Raw genomic sequence first — 15586 nt, forward strand, 5'->3', positions numbered from 1 at the left:
GGAACTCTAAATCCAACACGGTTTGTGCTAGCTTCTTGAAACTTGACACAACGAGGTAGTTTCACGTTCTATCTCTTTGTTTTGTTTCCTCTTGATGTAGCCTTAAGCAGTGACTGGTGAGAAACCCTTTCATGGGAAGAGGTTGCCAGGCTTCCAAAAATTACGAATCTCCAGAAATCTCAGCAAATATTTTTTCACAAAAACTGGATGATACTTTCAGGTAATGATCAGTACACTAAGGCGACTTGGTTCCCCAAATTTCGTTCTTCTATGTTGCAGCGTTCATTTCCAGTAACAGTTTGAATTTTTAGGTTTCACTCTGTTTTCTCCTATATTGATAGATGTATTTGGAACTCTAAATCCAACACGGTTTGCGCTAGCTTCTTGAAACTTGACACAACAAAGTAGTTTCACGTTCTATCTCTACGTTTTGTTTCCTCTTGATGTAGCCCTAAGCAGTGACTGGCGAGAAACACTTTCATGGAAAGGAATTGCCAAGCTTCCAAAAATTACGAATCTCCCGAAATCTCAGCAAATATATTTTCACCCAAACTGGATGATACATTCAGGTAATGATCAGTACACTAAGGCGACGTGGTTCCCCAAATTTCGTTCTTCTATGTTGAAGCGTTCATTTCCAGTAACAGTTTGAATTTTTAGGTTTCACTCTGTTTTCTCCTATATTGATAGATGTATTTGGAACTCTAAATCCAACACGGTTTGTGCTAGCTTCTTGAAACTTGACACAACGAGGTAGTTTCACGTTCTATCTCTTTGTTTTGTTTCCTCTTGATGTAGCCTTAAGCAGTGACTGGTGAGAAACCCTTTCATGGGAAGAGGTTGCCAGGCTTCCAAAAATTACGAATCTCCAGAAATCTCAGCAAATATTTTTTCACCCAAACTGGATGATACTTTCAGGTATTGATTAGTACACTAAGGCGACGTGGTTCCCCAAATTTCGTTCTTCTATGTTGAAGCGTTCATTTCCAGTAACAGTTTGAATTTTTAGGTTTCACTCTGTTTTCTCCTATATTGATAGATGTATTTGGAACTCTAAATCCAACATGGTTTGTTCTAGCTTCTTGAAACTTGACACAACAAAGTAGTTTCACGTTCTATCTCTACGTTTTGTTTCCTCTTGATGTAGCCCTAAGCACTGACTGGCGAGAAACACTTTCATGGGAATGGGTTGCCAAGCTTCCAAAAATTACAAATCTCCAGAAATCTCAGCAAATATTTTTTCACCCAAACTGGATGATACTTTCAGGTAATGATCAGTACACTAAGGCGACGTGGTTCCCCAAATTTCGTTCTTCTATGTTGAAGCGTTCATTTCCAGTAACAGTTTGAATTTTTAGGTTTCACTCTGTTTTCTCCTATATTGATAGATGTATTTGGAACTCTAAATCCAACACGGTTTGTGCTAGCTTCTTGAAACTTGGCACAACAAAGTAGTTTCACGTTCTATCTCTACGTTTTGTGTCCTCTTGATGTAGCCCTAAGCAGTGACTGGCAAGAAACACTTTCATGGAACGGGGTCGCAAATCTTCCAAAAATTACGAATCTCCCGAAATCTCAGCAAATATTTTTTCACCCAAACTGGATGATACTTTCAGGTAATGATCAGTACACTAAGGCGACGTGGTTCCCCAAATTTCGTTCTTCTATGTTGAAGCGTTCATTTCCAGTAAGAGTTTGAAATTTTAGGTTTCACTCTATTTTCTCCTATATTGATAGATGTATTTGGAACTCTAAATCCAACACGGTTTGTGCTAGCTTATTGAAACTTGACACAACAAAGTAGTTTCACCCTCTATCTCTAAGTTTTGTTTCCTCTTGATGTAGCCCTAAGCAGTGACTGGCGAGAAACACTTTCATGGGAAGGGGTTGCCAAGCTTCCAAAAATTACGAATCTCCAGGAATCTCAGCAAATATATTTTCACCAAAACTGGATGATACTTTCAGGTAATGATCAGTACACTAAAGCGACTTGGTTGCCCAAATTTCGTTCTTCTATGTTGCAGCGTTCATTTCCAGTAACAGTTTGAATTTTTAGGTTTCACTCTGTTTTCTCCTATATTGATAGATGTATTTGGAACTCTAAATCCAACACGGTTTGTGCTAGCTTCTTGAAACTTGACACAACAAAGTAGTTTCACGTTCTATCTCTAAGTTTTGTTTCCTCTTGATGTAGCCCTAAGCAGTGACTGGCGAGAAACACTTTCATGGGAAGAGGTTTCCAAGCTTCCAAAAATTACGAATCTCCCGAAATCTCAGCAAATATTTTTTCACCCAAACTGGATGATACTTTCAGGTAATGATCAGTACACTAAGGCGACGTGGTTCCCCAAATTTCGTTCTTCTATGTTGAAGCGTTCATTTCCAGTAACAGTTTGAATTTTTAGGTTTCACTCTGTTTTCTCCTATATTGATAGATGTATTTGGAACTCTAAATCCAACACGGTTTGTGCTAGCTTCTTGAAACTTGACACAACGAGGTAGTTTCACGTTCTATCTCTTTGTTTTGTTTCCTCTTGATGTAGCCTTAAGCAGTGACTGGTGAGAAACCCTTTCATGGGAAGAGGTTGCCAGGCTTCCAAAAATTACGAATCTCCAGAAATCTCAGCAAATATTTTTTCACACAAACTGGATGATACTTTCAGGTAATGATCAGTACACTAAGGCGACTTGGTTCCCCAAATTTCGTTCTTCTATGTTGCAGCGTTCATTTCCAGTAACAGTTTGAATTTTTAGGTTTCACTCTGTTTTCTCCTATATTGATAGATGTATTTGGAACTCTAAATCCAACACGGTTTGCGCTAGCTTCTTGAAACTTGACACAACAAAGTAGTTTCACGTTCTATCTCTACGTTTTGTTTCCTCTTGATGTAGCCCTAAGCAGTGACTGGCGAGAAACACTTTCATGGAAAGGAATTGCCAAGCTTCCAAAAATTACGAATCTCCCGAAATCTCAGCAAATATTTTTTCACCCAAACTGGATGATACTTTCAGGTAATGATCAGTACACTAAGGCGACGTGGTTCCCCAAATTTCGTTCTTCTATGTTGAAGCGTTCATTTCCAGTAACAGTTTGAATTTTTAGGTTTCACTCTGTTTTCTCCTATATTGATAGATGTATTTGGAACTCTAAATCCAACATGGTTTGTTCTAGCTTCTTGAAACTTGACACAACAAAGTAGTTTCACGTTCTATCTCTACGTTTTGTTTCCTCTTGATGTAGCCCTAAGCACTGACTGGCGAGAAACACTTTCATGGGAATGGGTTGCCAAGCTTCCAAAAATTACAAATCTCCAGAAATCTCAGCAAATATTTTTTCACCCAAACTGGATGATACTTTCAGGTAATGATCAGTACACTAAGGCGACGTGGTTCCCCAAATTTCGTTCTTCTATGTTGAAGCGTTCATTTCCAGTAACAGTTTGAATTTTTAGGTTTCACTCTGTTTTCTCCTATATTGATAGATGTATTTGGAACTCTAAATCAAACACGGTTTGTGCTAGCTTCTTGAAACTTGGCACAACAAAGTAGTTTCACGTTCTATCTCTACGTTTTGTGTCCTCTTGATGTAGCCCTAAGCAGTGACTGGCAAGAAACACTTTCATGGAACGGGGTCGCAAATCTTCCAAAAATTACGAATCTCCCGAAATCTCAGCAAATATTTTTTCACCCAAACTGGATGATACTTTCAGGTAATGATCAGTACACTAAGGCGACGTGGTTCCCCAAATTTCGTTCTTCTATGTTGAAGCGTTCATTTCCAGTAAGAGTTTGAAATTTTAGGTTTCACTCTATTTTCTCCTATATTGATAGATGTATTTGGAACTCTAAATCCAACACGGTTTGTGCTAGCTTATTGAAACTTGACACAACAAAGTAGTTTCACCCTCTATCTCTAAGTTTTGTTTCCTCTTGATGTAGCCCTAAGCAGTGACTGGCGAGAAACACTTTCATGGGAAGGGGTTGCCAAGCTTCCAAAAATTACGAATCTCCAGGAATCTCAGCAAATATATTTTCACCAAAACTGGATGATACTTTCAGGTAATGATCAGTACACTAAAGCGACTTGGTTGCCCAAATTTCGTTCTTCTATGTTGCAGCGTTCATTTCCAGTAACAGTTTGAATTTTTAGGTTTCACTCTGTTTTCTCCTATATTGATAGATGTATTTGGAACTCTAAATCCAACACGGTTTGTGCTAGCTTCTTGAAACTTGACACAACAAAGTAGTTTCACGTTCTATCTCTACGTTTTGTTTCCTCTTGATGTAGCCCTAAGCACTGACTGGCGAGAAACACTTTCATGGGAATGGGTTGCCAAGCTTCCAAAAATTACAAATCTCCAGAAATCTCAGCAAATATTTTTTCACCCAAACTGGATGATACTTTCAGGTAATGATCAGTACACTAAGGCGACGTGGTTCCCCAAATTTCGTTCTTCTATGTTGAAGCGTTCATTTCCAGTAACAGTTTGAATTTTTAGGTTTCACTCTGTTTTCTCCTATATTGATAGATGTATTTGGAACTCTAAATCCAACACGGTTTGTGCTAGCTTCTTGAAACTTGACACAACGAGGTAGTTTCACGTTCTATCTCTTTGTTTTGTTTCCTCTTGATGTAGCCTTACGCAGTGACTGGTGAGAAACCCTTTCATGGGAAGAGGTTGCCAGGCTTCCAAAAATTACGAATCTCCAGAAATCTCAGCAAATATTTTTTCACACAAACTGGATGATACTTTCAGGTAATGATCAGTACACTAAGGCGACTTGGTTCCCCAAATTTCGTTCTTCTATGTTGCAGCGTTCATTTCCAGTAACAGTTTGAATTTTTAGGTTTCACTCTGTTTTCTCCTATATTGATAGATGTATTTGGAACTCTAAATCCAACACGGTTTGCGCTAGCTTCTTGAAACTTGACACAACAAAGTAGTTTCACGTTCTATCTCTACGTTTTGTTTCCTCTTGATGTAGCCCTAAGCAGTGACTGGCGAGAAACACTTTCATGGAATGGAATTGCCAAGCTTCCAAAAATTACGAATCTCCCGAAATCTCAGCAAATATTTTTTCACCCAGACTGGATGATACTTTCAGGTAATGATCAGTACACTAAGGCGACGTGGTTCCCCAAATTTCGTTCTTCTATGTTGAAGCGTTCATTTCCAGTAACAGTTTGAATTTTTAGGTTTCACTCTGTTTTCTCCTATATTGATAGATGTATTTGGAACTCTAAATCCAACACGGTTTGTGCTAGCTTCTTGAAACTTGGCACAACAAAGTAGTTTCACGTTCTATCTCTACGTTTTGTGTCCTCTTGATGTAGCCCTAAGCAGTGACTGGCAAGAAACACTTTCATGGAACGGGGTCGCAAATCTTCCAAAAATTACGAATCTCCAGAAATCTCAGCAAATATTTTTTCACCCAAACTGGATGATACTTTCAGGTAATGATCAGTACACTAAGGCGACGTGGTTCCCCAAATTTCGTTCTTCTATGTTGAAGCGTTCATTTCCAGTAAGAGTTTCAATTTTTAGGTTTCACTCTGTTTTCTCCTATATTGATAGATGTATTTGGAACTCTAAATCCAACACGGTTTGCGCTACCTTCTTGAAACTTGACACAACAAAGTGGTTTCACGTTCTATCTCTACGTTTTGTTTCCTCTTGATGTAGCCCTAAGCAGTGACTGGCGAGAAACACTTTCTTGGGAAGGGGTTGCCAAGCTTCCAAAAATTACGAATCTCCAGAAATCTCAGCAAATATTTTTTCACCCATACTGGATGATATTTTCAGGTAATGATCAGTACACTAAGGCGACTTGGTTCCCCAAATTTCGTTATTCTATGTTGCAGCGTTCATTTCCAGTAAGAGTTTGAATTTTTAGGTTTCACTCAGTTTTCTCCTATATTGATAGATGTATTTGGAACTCTAAATCCAAGACGGTTTGTGCTAGCTTCTTGAAACTTGACACAACAAAGTAGTTTCACGTTCTATCTCTACGTTTTGTTTCCTCTTGATGTAGGCCTAAGCACTGACTGGCAAGAAACACTTGCATGGGAAGGGGTTGCCAAGCTTCCAAAAATTACGATTCTCCCGAAATCTCAGCAAATATTTTTTCACCCAAACTGGATGATACTTTCAGGTAATGATCAGTACACTAAGGCGACGTGGTTCCCCAAATTTCGTTCTTCTATGTTGAAGCGTTCATTTCCAGTAAGAGTTTGAAATTTTAGGTTTCACTCTATTTTCTCCTATATTGATAGATATATTTGGAACTCTAAATCCAACACGGTTTGTGCTAGCTTATTGAAACTTGACACAACAAAGTAGTTTCACCCTCTATCTCTAAGTTTTGTTTCCTCTTGATGTAGCCCTAAGCAGTGACTGGCGAGAAACACTTTCATGGGAAGGGGTTGCCAAGCTTCCAAAAATTACGAATCTCCAGGAATCTCAGCAAATATATTTTCACCAAAACTGGATGATACTTTCAGGTAATGATCAGTACACTAAAGCGAATTGGTTGCCCAAATTTCGTTCTTCTATGTTGCAGCGTTCATTTCCAGTAACAGTTTGAATTTTTAGGTTTCACTCTGTTTTCTCCTATATTGATAGATGTATTTGGAACTCTAAATCCAACACGGTTTGTGCTAGCTTCTTGAAACTTGACACAACAAAGTAGTTTCACGTTCTATCTCTACGTTTTTTTCCTCTTGATGTAGCCCTAAGCAGTGACTGGCGAGAAACACTTGCATGGGAAGGGGTTTCCAAGCTTCCAAAAATTACGAATCTCCAGAAATCTCAGCAAATATTTTTTCACCCAAACTGGATGATACTTTCAAGTAATGATCAGTACACTAAGGCGACGTGGTTACCCAAATTTCCTTCTTCTATGTTGAAGCGTTCATTTCCAGTAACAGTTTGAATTTTTAGGTTTCACTCTGTTTTCTCCTATATTGATAGATGTATTTGGAACTCTAAATCCAACACGGTTTGTGCTAGCTTCTTGAAACTTGACACAACGAGGTAGTTTCACGTTCTATCTCTTTGTTTTGTTTCCTCTTGATGTAGCCTTACGCAGTGACTGGTGAGAAACCCTTTCATGGGAAGAGGTTGCCAGGCTTCCAAAAATTACGAATCTCCCGAAATCTCAGCAAATATTTTTTCACCCAAACTGGATGATACTTTCAGGTAATGATCAGTACACTAAGGCGACGTGGTTCCCCAAATTTCGTTCTTCTATGTTGCAGCGTTCATTTCCAGTAACAGTTTGAATTTTTAGGTTTCACTCTGTTTTCTCCTATATTGATAGATGTATTTGGAACTCTAAATCCAACACGGTTTGCGCTAGCTTCTTGAAACTTGACACAACAAAGTAGTTTCACGTTCTATCTCTACGTTTTGTTTCCTCTTGATGTAGCCCTAAGCAGTGACTGGCGAGAAACACTTTCATGGAAAGGAATTGCCAAGCTTCCAAAAATTACGTATCTCCCGAAATCTCAGCAAATATTTTTTCACCCAAACTGGATGATACTTTCAGGTATTGATTAGTACACTAAGGCGACGTGGTTCCCCAAATTTCGTTCTTCTATGTTGAAGCGTTCATTTCCAGTAACAGTTTGAATTTTTAGGTTTCACTCTGTTTTCTCCTATATTGATAGATGTATTTGGAACTCTAAATCCAACATGGTTTGTTCTAGCTTCTTGAAACTTGACACAACAAAGTAGTTTCACGTTCTATCTCTACGTTTTGTTTCCTCTTGATGTAGCCCTAAGCACTGACTGGCGAGAAACACTTTCATGGGAATGGGTTGCCAAGCTTCCAAAAATTACAAATCTCCAGAAATCTCAGCAAATATTTTTTCACCCAAACTGGATGATACTTTCAGGTAATGATCAGTACACTAAGGCGACGTGGTTCCCCAAATTTCGTTCTTCTATGTTGAAGCGTTCATTTCCAGTAACAGTTTGAATTTTTAGGTTTCACTCTGTTTTCTCCTATATTGATAGATGTATTTGGAACTCTAAATCCAACACGGTTTGTGCTAGCTTCTTGAAACTTGGCACAACAAAGTAGTTTCACGTTCTATCTCTACGTTTTGTTTCCTCTTGATGTAGCCCTAAGCAGTGACTGGCGAGAAACACTTTCATGGAACGGGGTCGCAAAGCTTCCAAAAAATACGAATCTCCAGAAATCTCAGCAAATATTTTTTCACCCAAACTGGATGGTACTTTCAGGTAATGATCAGTACACTAAGGCGACGTGGTTCCCCAAATTTCGTTCTTCTATGTTGAAGCGTTCATTTCCAGTAAGAGTTTGAATTTTTAGGTTTCACTCTGTTTTCTCCTATATTGATAGATGTATTTGGAACTCTAAATCCAACACGGTTTGCGCTAGCTTCTTGAAACTTGACACAACAAAGTGGTTTCACGTTCTATCTCTACGTTTTGTTTCCTCTTGATGTAGCCCTAAGCAGTGACTGGCGAGAAACACTTTCTTGGGAAGGGGTTGCCAAGCTTCCAAAAATTACGAATCTCCAGAAATCTCAGCAAATATTTTTTCACCCATACTGGAAGATATTTTCAGGTAATGATCAGTACACTAAGGCGACTTGGTTCCCCAAATTTCGTTATTCTATGTTGCAGCGTTCATTTCCAGTAAGAGTTTGAATTTTTAGGTTTCACTCAGTTTTCTCCTATATTGATAGATGCATTTGGAACTCTAAATCCAAGACGGTTTGTGCTAGCTTCTTGAAACTTGACACAACAAAGTAGTTTCACGTTCTATCTCTACGTTTTGTTTCCTCTTGATGTAGGCCTAAGCACTGACTGGCAAGAAACACTTTCATGGGAAGGGGTTGCCAAGCTTCCAAAAATTACGATTCTCCCGAAATCTCAGCAAATATTTTTTCACCCAAACTGGATGATACTTTCAGGTAATGATCAGTACACTACGGCGACGTGGTTCCCCAAATTTCGTTCTTTTATGTTGAAGCGTTCATTTCCAGTAAGAGTTTGAAATTTTAGGTTTCACTCTATTTTCTCCTATATTGATAGATGTATTTGGAACTCTAAATCCAACACGGTTTGTGCTAGCTTATTGAAACTTGACACAACGAGGTAGTTTCACGTTCTATCTCTTTGTTTTGTTTCCTCTTGATGTAGCCTTAAGCAGTGACTGGTGAGAAACCCTTTCATGGGAAGAGGTTGCCAGGCTTCCAAAAATTACGAATCTCCAGAAATCTCAGCAAATATATTTTCACCAAAACTGGATGATACTTTCAGGTAATGATCAGTACACTAAAGCGACTTGGTTGCCCAAATTTCGTTCTTCTATGTTGCAGCGTTCATTTCCAGTAACAGTTTGAATTTTTAGGTTTCACTCTGTTTTCTCCTATATTGATAGATGTATTTGGAACTCTAAATCCAACACGGTTTGTGCTAGCTTCTTGAAACATGACACAACAAAGTAGTTTCACGTTCTATCTCTAAGTTTTGTTTCCTCTTGATGTAGCCCTAAGCAGTGACTGGCGAGAAACACTTTCCTGGGAAGAGGTTTCCAAGCTTCCAAAAATTACGAATCTCCCGAAATCTCAGCAAATATTTTTTACCCAAACTGGATGATACTTTCAAGTAATGATCAGTACACTAAGGCGACGTGGTTCCCCAAATTTCGTTCTTCTATGTTGAAGCGTTCATTTCCAGTAACAGTTTGAATTTTTAGGTTTCACTCTGTTTTCTCCTATATTGATAGATGTATTTGGAACTCTAAATCCAACACGGTTTGTGCTAGCTTCTTGAAACTTGACACAACGAGGTAGTTTCACGTTCTATCTCTTTGTTTTGTTTCCTCTTGATGTAGCCTTAAGCATTGACTGGTGAGAAACCCTTTCATGGGAAGAGGTTGCCAGGCTTCCAAAAATTACGAATCTCCAGAAATCTCAGCAAATATTTTTTCACACAAACTGGATGATACTTTCAGGTAATGATCAGTACACTAAGGCGACTTGGTTCCCCAAATTTCGTTCTTCTATGTTGCAGCGTTCATTTCCAGTAACAGTTTGAATTTTTAGGTTTCACTCTGTTTTCTCCTATATTGATAGATGTATTTGGAACTCTAAATCCAACACGGTTTGCGCTAGCTTCTTGAAACTTGACACAACAAAGTAGTTTCACGTTCTATCTCTACGTTTTGTTTCCTCTTGATGTAGCCCTAAGCAGTGACTGGCGAGAAACACTTTCATGGAAAGGAATTGCCAAGCTTCCAAAAATTACGAATCTCCCGAAATCTCAGCAAATATTTTTTCACCCAAACTGGATGATACTTTCAGGTAATGATCAGTACACTAAGGCGACGTGGTTCCCCAAATTTCGTTCTTCTATGTTGAAGCGTTCATTTCCAGTAACAGTTTGAATTTTTAGGTTTCACTCTGTTTTCTCCTATATTGATAGATGTATTTGGAACTCTAAATCCAACACGGTTTGTGCTAGCTTCTTGAAACTTGGCACAACAAAGTAGTTTCACGTTCTATCTCTACGTTTTGTGTCCTCTTGATGTAGCCCTAAGCAGTGACTGGCAAGAAACACTTTCATGGAACGGGGTCGCAAATCTTCCAAAAATTACGAATCTCCAGAAATCTCAGCAAATATTTTTTCACCAAACTGGATGATACTTTCAGGTAATGATCAGTACACTAAGGCGACGTGGTTCCCCAAATTTCGTTCTTCTATGTTGAAGCGTTCATTTCCAGTAAGAGTTTCAATTTTTAGGTTTCACTCTGTTTTCTCCTATATTGATAGATGTATTTGGAACTCTAAATCCAACACGGTTTGCGCTACCTTCTTGAAACTTGACACACCAAAGTGGTTTCACGTTCTATCTCTACGTTTTGTTTCCTCTTGATGTAGCCCTAAACAGTGACTGGCAAGAAACACTTTCTTGGGAAGGGGTTGCAAGCTTCCAAAAATTACGAAACTCCAGAAATCTCAGCAAATATTTTTTCACCCATACTGGATGATACTTTCAGGTAATGATCAGTACACTAAGGCGACTTGATTCCCCAAATTTCGTTATTCTATGTTGCAGCGTTCATTTCCAGTAAGAGTTTGAATTTTTAGGTTTCACTCAGTTTTCTCCTATATTGATAGATGTATTTGGAACTCTAAATCCAAGACGGTTTGTGCTAGCTTCTTGAAACTTGACACAACAAAGTAGTTTCACGTTCTATCTCTACGTTTTGTTTCCTCTTGATGTAGCCCTAAGCACTGACTGGCAAGAAACACTTTCATGGGAAGGGGTTGCCAAGCTTCTAAAAATTACGATTCTCCCGAAATCTCAGCAAATATTTTTTCACCCAAACTGGATGATACTTTCAGGTAATGATCAGTACACTAAGGCGACGTGGTTCCCCAAATTTCGTTCTTCTATGGTGAAGCGTTCATTTCCAGTAAGAGTTTGAAATTTTAGGTTTCACTCTATTTTCTCCTATATTGATAGATGTATTTGGAACTCTAAATCCAACACGGTTTGTGCTAGCTTCTTGAAACTTGACACAACAAAGTAGTTTCACCTTCTATCTCTAAGTTTTGTTTCCTCTTGATGTAGCCCTAAGCAGTGATTGGCGAGAAACACTTTCATGGGAAGGGGTTGCCAAGCTTCCAAAAATTACGAATCTGCAGGAATCTCAGCAAATATATTTTCACCAAAACTGGATGATACTTTCAGGTAATGATCAGTACACTAAAGCGAATTGGTTGCCCAAATTTCGTTCTTCTATGTTGCAGCGTTCATTTCCAGTAACAGTTTGAATTTTTAGGTTTCACTCTGTTTTCTCCTATATTGATAGATGTATTTGGAACTCTAAATCCAACACGGTTTGTGCTAGCTTCTTGAAACTTGACACAACAAAGTATTTCACGTTCTATCTCTACGTTTTTTTCCTCTTGATGTAGCCCTAAGCAGTGACTGGCGAGAAACACTTTCATGGGAAGGGGTTTCCAAGCTTCCAAAAATTACGAATCTCCCGAAATCTCAGCAAATATTTTTTCACCCAAACTGGATGATACTTTCAAGTAATGATCAGTACACTAAGGCGACGTGGTTACCCAAATTTCCTTCTTCTATTTTGAAGCGTTCATTTCCAGTAACAGTTTGAATTTTTAGGTTTCACTCTGTTTTCTCCTATATTGATAGATGTATTTGGAACTCTAAATCCAACACGGTTTGTGCTAGCTTCTTGAAACTTGACACAACGAGGTAGTTTCATGTTCTATCTCTTTGTTTTGTTTCCTCTTGATGTAGCCTTACGCAGTGACTGGTGAGAAACCCTTTCATGGGAAGAGGTTGCCAGGCTTCCAAAAATTACGAATCTCCCGAAATCTCAGCAAATATTTTTTCACCCAAACTGGATGATACTTTCAGGTAATGATCAGTACACTAAGGCGACTTGGTTCCCCAAATTTCGTTCTTCTATGTTGCAGCGTTCATTTCCAGTAACAGTTTGAATTTTTAGGTTTCACTCTGTTTTCTCCTATATTGATAGATGTATTTGGAACTCTAAATCCAACACGGTTTGCGCTAGCTTCTTGAAACTTGACACAACAAAGTAGTTTCACGTTCTATCTCTACGTTTTGTTTCCTCTTGATGTAGCCCTAAGCAGTGACTGGCGAGAAACACTTTCATGGAAAGGAATTGCCAAGCTTCCAAAAATTACGTATCTCCCGAAATCTCAGCAAATATTTTTTCACCCAAACTGGATGATACTTTCAGGTATTGATTAGTACACTAAGGCGACGTGGTTCCCCAAATTTCGTTCTTCTATGTTGAAGCGTTCATTTCCAGTAACAGTTTGAATTTTTAGGTTTCACTCTGTTTTCTCCTATATTGATAGATGTATTTGGAACTCTAAATCCAACATGGTTTGTTCTAGGTTCTTGAAACTTGACACAACAAAGTAGTTTCACGTTCTATCTCTACGTTTTGTTTCCTCTTGATGTAGCCCTAAGCACTGACTGGCGAGAAACACTTTCATGGGAATGGGTTGCCAAGCTTCCAAAAATTACAAATCTCCAGAAATCTCAGCAAATATTTTTTCACCCAAACTGGATGATACTTTCAGGTAATGATCAGTACACTAAGGCGACGTGGTTCCCCAAATTTTGTTCTTCTATGTTGAAGCGTTCATTTCCAGTAACAGTTTGAATTTTTAGGTTTCACTCTGTTTTCTCCTATATTGATAGATGTATTTGGAACTCTAAATCCAACACGGTTTGTGCTAGCTTCTTGAAATTTGACACAACAAAGTAGTTTCACGTTCTATCTCTACGTTTTGTTTCCTCTTGATGTAGCCCTAAGCAGTGACTGGCGAGAAACACTTTCATGGAACGGGGTCGCAAAGCTTCCAAAAATTACGAATCTCCAGAAATCTCAGCAAATATTTTTTCACCCAAACTGGATGATACTTTCAGGTAATGATCAGTACACTAAGGCGACGTGGTTCCCCAAATTTCGTTCTTCTATGTTGAAGCGTTCATTTCCAGTAAGAGTTTGAATTTTTAGGTTTCACTCTGTTTTCTCCTATATTGATAGATGTATTTGGAACTCTAAATCCAACACGGTTTGCGCTAGCTTCTTGAAACTTGACACAACAAAGTGGTTTCACGTTCTATCTCTACGTTTTGTTTCCTCTTGATGTAGCCCTAAGCAGTGACTGGCGAGAAACACTTTCTTGGGAAGGGGTTGCCAAGCTTCCAAAAATTACGAATCTCCAGAAATCTCAGCAAATATTTTTTCACCCATACTGGATGATATTTTCAGGTAATGATCAGTACACTAAGGCGACTTGGTTCCCCAAATTTCGTTATTCTATGTTGCAGCGTTCATTTCCAGTAAGAGTTTGAATTTTTAGGTTTCACTCAGTTTTCTCCTATATTGATAGATGTATTTGGAACTCTAAATCCAAGACGGTTTGTGCTAGCTTCTTGAAACTTGACACAACAAAGTAGTTTCACGTTCTATCTCTACGTTTTGTTTCCTCTTGATGTAGGCCTAAGCACTGACTGGCAAGAAACACTTTCATGGGAAGGGGTTGCCAAGCTTCCAAAAATTACGATTCTCCCGAAATCTCAGCAAATATTTTTTCACCCAAACTGGATGATACTTTCAGGTAATGATCAGTACACTAAGGCGACGTGGTTCCCCAAATTTCGTTCTTCTATGTTGAAGCGTTCATTTCCAGTAAGAGTTTGAAATTTTAGGTTTCACTCTATTTTCTCCTATATTGATAGATGTATTTGGAACTCTAAATCCAACACGGTTTGTGCTAGCTTATTGAAACTTGACACAACAAAGTAGTTTCACCCTCTATCTCTAAGTTTTGTTTCCTCTTGATGTAGCCCTAAGCAGTGACTGGCGAGAAACACTTTCATGGGAAGGGGTTGCCAAGCTTCCAAAAATTACGAATCTCCAGGAATCTCAGCAAATATATTTTCACCAAAACTGGATGATACTTTCAGGTAATGATCAGTACACTAAAGCGACTTGGTTGCCCAAATTTCGTTCTTCTATGTTGCGGCGTTCATTTCCAGTAACAGTTTGAATTTTTAGGTTTCACTCTGTTTTCTCCTATATTGATAGATGTATTTGGAACTCTAAATCCAACACGGTTTGTGCTAGCTTCTTGAAACTTGACACAACAAAGTAGTTTCACGTTCTATCTCTAAGTTTTGTTTCCTCTTGATGTAGCCCTAAGCAGTGACTGGCGAGAAACACTTTCATGGGAAGAGGTTTCCAAGCTTCCAAAAATTACGAATCTCCCGAAATCTCAGCAAATATTTTTTCACCCAAACTGGATGATACTTTCAGGTAATGATCAGTACACTAAGGCGACGTGGTTCCCCAAATTTCGTTCTTCTATGTTGAAGCGTTCATTTCCAGTAACAGTTTGAATTTTTAGGTTTCACTCTGTTTTCTCCTATATTGATAGATGTATTTGGAACTCTAAATCCAACACGGTTTGTGCTAGCTTCTTGAAACTTGACACAACGAGGTAGTTTCACGTTCTATCTCTTTGTTTTGTTTCCTCTTGATGTAGCCTTAAGCAGTGACTGGTGAGAAACCCTTTCATGGGAAGAGGTTGCCAGGCTTCCAAAAATTACGAATCTCCAGAAATCTCAGCAAATATTTTTTCACAAAAACTGGATGATACTTTCAGGTAATGATCAGTACACTAAGGCGACTTGGTTCCCCAAATTTCGTTCTTCTATGTTGCAGCGTTCATTTCCAGTAACAGTTTGAATTTTTAGGTTTCACTCTGTTTTCTCCTATATTGATAGATGTATTTGGAACTCTAAATCCAACACGGTTTGCGCTAGCTTCTTGAAACTTGACACAACAAAGTAGTTTCACGTTCTATCTCTACGTTTTGTTTCCTCTTGATGTAGCCCTAAGCAGTGACTGGCGAGAAACACTTTCATGGAAAGGAATTGCCAAGCTTCCAAAAATTACGAATCTCCCGAAATCTCAGCAAATATATTTTCACCCAAACTGGATGATACATTCAGGTAATGATCAGTACAC

Source organism: Spermophilus citellus (genome assembly GCF_964194105.1).
Source record: "Spermophilus citellus genome assembly, chromosome: 2".
Classification (NCBI taxonomy): Eukaryota; Metazoa; Chordata; class Mammalia; order Rodentia; family Sciuridae; genus Spermophilus; species Spermophilus citellus.